Here is a 5,364-nt window from a genome sequence, read left to right on the forward strand (position 1 = left end):
GTTTTCCTCTATGAAATAATAAGATTGATCATTAGCCTTTTAAAAATACAGATGAAAAAGGATATGTAACTATTACCATTTTTATGCGCTAAAGGTCATCGCTACATCTCCAGTTTGTCAGACGTTACCACCTTAAATAACAATTCTTAATAATGCTGCCAGCAAAGAATGTTTACTCTGTTTTGCAGTTGTCTGTTTAGATCATCACTTAGATAGGAAATGCCTAAGCCCTTTGAAGGGATTATAAATATATTGTTTTAGGAACTCTTCGTTTTCAACCGAAGCATGCATTCAACTCCTATGTAATTTGTCCATCATTTCCTGTGTGAATTTCTGTTTGTTTTAGACCCGATTGCCTCAGGGCTTGTGTATAACTGCAGTGGCATTACTTTATTATAAAAGGAAATTAATTTATGTGCCTGCATCTAATGGCAGGCAATCTTTAGTGATTACAACCATCTGAACTTTTTTCTCCAGCTGAGGACAAGTTGCATTCACTTACTACATCATTTGAGGTTAGAACTAAACTTATCTTTTTAATCTGTTTCTGAGGGAGGCACTTTCAGTCTGAGTTCCACAAAGCTGGAGATATAACTGGAGAAACCTAGAGGTACTAAAATGGCAGATATTCTTCCAACTTAAACAAGATGTATGTATTCTATATGTTGATGCAAACTCCAAACTAGCTGTTCATTATACCAAGTTTTTGTGGAACATCTTCCTTTTCCACTTTAAAAGTTCTTCTTATGACAGCTAGGTAAAATTCTGAAAGTGGCAAAAAAGGTTTAACGCAAATATTTATGTAAAACATCAGCCAGAGACAAATAACGTGTAAATGACATCTTACATCTATTTAAGAACAAAGAAGAATGACTCAGATTTGCTCTCTATAGAGTGTTTGACAAAATAATGCTGAGATACCAGTACATCTTCTGACTGTTTCTGAATAATAGCAGCATATAATAATTTTTACTTTCTCTTCGTGGTTCGTCTGTCAAACTTTATTACAATATTTGGAAAGCTGTTGCTTTCTCTATGGTGAAAATTGTAAAAGTGTGTTTGGAATTATTTATCGCTCATCTTTGGAGACAGAATCTCGCATTTCCCAAATCAACACTGTAGTCTCTGCTGGAGGTAAGGTACAATGTTCATAAAAAAACATTATAAACACTATAAAGATAAAATGTTTGTCCTAACAAACAGATAGTTTTCTAATAACTTTTACTTCCAGGCTCTAACAGATTTTAATGCTAGGAGATGCAGAAAGGCTATTTCACTTTTGGGCATCTGCCAATAATATTAATGATGATAACAGTTTTGTACTAATAACAGATCTTAAAGTTTTATAATAATAATAATTATCCATATTGGGCTTCAGGCCTTGTCTGGTACTGCACGTATTTTAACTTGATTTCAGTTGTATTTGCAGAAGTAATTTTAGGAACTTCTGTAACAGCCGGCCTGTTACCTGTCTCATTTTAATCATGTTAGTGGTTTTCTGTCTTAGCTCCGGTTTTGCTTAGGCTTGCACAGTTCTGTTGGTATCAGCAGTCAGTATGAGCAAAAGTGTTAATCCAGTCACGGAAGAAGTGATGAGGTATAACCAGTGAAACAGCAGTAGCATGAGACACGAAGCGTGCGTGGTCAGCGAGGAGAAGGCAGCACTGCGGGGACAGAACTCCAGTCCAGCGCTTCGCCAGTGCAGGGAAGAAAAAGTACCTCAGCTTTGAATGCGTCATCTGTTACTCATGCGTGCATGAGATCCTGCTCAAATAAAATCAAGAATCAAGAGGTGTTGTCAAGTAGTTGTCATGCAACAGAACAAGAACGTGAAGCACTGCACGCAAGGTTCGGGCTTTACATAAGTAATTATTCCAGGTACCAGTCTCACCTAAGCCACTTCCAGGGTAGAAATATAAACATGTAGAGTTACGCTGCCATACACCTATTTCAGAGTAAGTTTGACATGTGGACAAAGCTGAGGCAACTACATATTTACCAGAATGGTTATTCATGAGCAGTAAAAATAATGATGCCCTGTCTCCTGCAGTATCTTACTCCCTGGTGACTGTTAACGAAAAGGTTAGTGGGTCATAGCTGGAGTTCCCATCCCCACGTCTGTAACGGGCCCTCCACGCTGCTCCAGCTCTCCCTTCTGCCTGCCGGGAGGTGGCTGAATGAAGGCTGTCGGATTTCCGACGGAGGCAGGCTAATGCCCACCCGCCAGATGAGCAGGTAACCGTCCAGGTCACGCTTCAGCCCCTCCCTCAAATGAGGACGCTAGGCTAGGAACCTTTTTTTCCAACCAGTTGTTGAATTTTGTAAAAAAAGAGAAGAATTTATTACCATCCGATGCCTGTCCCCTTTGCCAGTTTTAGCCAGAGTTGGCTTGATGGGTTTAAAAGTTACTAGGCAGTATATACAGGCAGCGACATCAAGAACCGATAAGCATCATGTCCTTAAGAAACCGGGCTGACACCATCAGACTTACTTAATGGATTATAGCTTTACTTTTCAGACAAAGACATTTCAGTACAGCTCCCTGCAAGTTCATTAAAATCAAAGCACTGTTTGCTCTGCCCTATGTTTTGGAGAACCTTATATTTGCTACCTTTGAAAACATAAAAACCAAACCAAATTTAAATTCAGTGGAAAAAGTTGTTTCAGACACATTTTACATATTAAAAACACTATACTGAAGAAACTGTGTTGATTCCATTTTATATAGCTGTCCAGCCATAAAAGAGGAAGGCAAGAAGCACTCAGGAAAAAGTCTGACTGAATAAAAAGTTTGAAACCAGACCCTGAAACAGTTTGTCAGAAATTGTTAGGCTTTAATTTAATGTTTTACAATTGGAAGTGTGAGTATCTTCTAAAGGACGTTTGTCTTAGTCATTGTATGACACACCCCACATATAGAATCCATACACGCAGAAACAGCTCTGCGCAAACTGCATGGTAGTGCTTATGCAAGGGAGGCTCTTAAGGTGTTTTATGTCCTTAGAAGTAAATTTCAGTTCAATGTTCCAATCTGGAACTGTAAGAAATATAGCCATCAATGACTTTACACAGATATTTCCAACAGCTTTTTTGAAGACAAGGACTTTTTGTACTCAGCCAAACTACTGCCATCCTGGAGACTACACAGATGATTGTTTAATACTCTGTGCCACCAGATGAGAATCCTATTTCAAATCTTAATGAATAAATACTCTCTCTGAAACTTCTCATAGCTTTTTCTGCCTTTAAATCAAATTACTAACAGACAGCCCTAGACACCTGCAAAATCTACAGCCATGAGGGAGAACAAACTAAGTCCAAAATTAACTTTCAGAATATTCACATACTTTTTTTACAGAAACATTTTCCAGAACAAGCAGCTCCAGGGCATCCTCAGTTTGGATTCCACCACAGAAATAAGGACCTCTTATGATCTTTCGTATCCTCAGAGAAGGATATAGGAAATTTGAGGTTGGAAGGATGGGACACTTTATACCTCGTCTGCATTTCTAACAAAGGTCAAAGTAGAACATGCTTGCTTGTAACAACATTTTGTGTCATTTTTCTTGTAAGAGAAATAAAGTCCTAATCTTGGTTTCATTGGAAGCAATATATTCTGTCACTGACCAGCTGATGCACTTCTATGTTCCAGCACAGCAAGCACCTAACATGTATAAAGTTTTATTGACCAGAGTGAGTTATTCATATGCTTAATTGATAGAATCACAGAACGGTCGAGGTGGGAAGGGACCTCTGGATGTCATCTGGTCCAACATACCCAGTCACACAGGGTCCCCTAGAGCTGGTTGCCCAGGACCGTGCCCAGATGGCTTTTGAGTATCTCCAAGGATGGTGACTCCACAGCCTCCCTGGGCAACCTGTGCCAGTGCTCGGTCACCCTCACAGTGAAAAAGTATTTCCTGATGTTCAGAGGGAACCTCCTCTGTTTCAGTTTGTGCCCATTGCCTGTTGTCCTGGCACTGGGCACCACTGAGAAGAGCCTGGTTCCATCTTCTTCATTCCCTCCTATCCAGCATTTATGTACATTGATGAGATCCCCCTGAGCCTTCTCTTCTCCAGGCTGAACAGTCCCCATTCTCTCAGCCTTTCCTCAGAGGAGAGATGCTCCAGTCCCTTCATCATCTTAGTGGCCCTTTGCTGGACTCTCTCCAGCATGCCCATGTCTCTCTTGTACTGGGGAGCCCAGAACTGGACCCAGCACTGCAGGTGTGGCCTCACCAGTGCTGAGCAGAGGGGCAGGATCACCTCCCTTAACCTGCTGGCAATGCCTCTCCTAATGCAGCCCAGGGCAGCCCAGGAAACCATTTCCTTTCTTTGCTGCAAGGGCACATTGCTGGGTCATGTTCAATTTGGTGTCCACCCGCACCCCCAGGTTCTTCTCCGGAAAGCTGCTTTCCTGCTGGGTGGCCCCCAGCCTGTGCTGGTGCCTGGGGTTGTTCCTCCCCAGGGGCAGGGCTTTGCACTTCCCCTTGCTGAACTGCACCAGGTTCCTGGCAGCACATTTCTCCAGCCTGTCGAGGTCCCTCTGGATGGCAGCACGGCCCTCTGGTGTGTCAGCCACTCCTTCCCGTTCGTTTTGTGTCATCAGCAATTAATTAATTAATTTTAAAAGGCACCAAAAAGGTTGATATACTACTGATTTTAAAAAACAAACAAACAACCCCAAATTGGAGTAATGTTTCATCATAGGAAAAATGTATTAAACATTTGCTAACTTTTTTTTATAGAACACTGCTGTTAAATACAGTACCTACTCAATTTATTAAAATATTAACTCTCCTAATTTAAGCATGGGGGAAATGAACCACATAATTTTGTTTTTGCCAGTAATTCACGCTCACAAGAATGCCTGGCATGCAGGAAGAAGGGCAATACCTGATGGAAAACCTGCAGGTAAACAAAATTTAAGAACACGTAGCATTATTAAGATATTAATAAGACAATGAGCTCTTGATAGGACAGATGTTGTTCAAAGTCCATTTACGCTAGCAGGTTTCAAAGTTTTCTTCTGGGATACTCCCCTGTCGCGATTTCCTCTTCTACAGACTCTCCCGAGGTTGGCTGACAGGCCCCAGCTAGCCGAGGGGTCACCCCCGCGGCCGGACATGCCTGTGCCCCGAACTGTGGCACGGCAACCCTCTTTTGCCTCAGAGGCATAGCCAGGCCCGTGACTGCAGGCTAAAAAGCAACACCCGCTCCCCCACCCCAGCTCACCCTTGCGGACACACCAGAATTACTGGTCTAGCCAGGGGAGGCAAGGCCACTAGCGAGCCCGAGCAGCCCTCTCCCCGCAGGCCGCCTCAGCCCGCCGCCCAGAGCCGTTGAGGCGATGGCCTCGAAGAA

This window comes from Pygoscelis adeliae, unplaced genomic scaffold (genome assembly GCF_000699105.1).
Source record: "Pygoscelis adeliae isolate BGI_AS28 unplaced genomic scaffold, ASM69910v1 Scaffold101, whole genome shotgun sequence".
In the NCBI taxonomy this organism is placed as follows: domain Eukaryota; kingdom Metazoa; phylum Chordata; class Aves; order Sphenisciformes; family Spheniscidae; genus Pygoscelis; species Pygoscelis adeliae.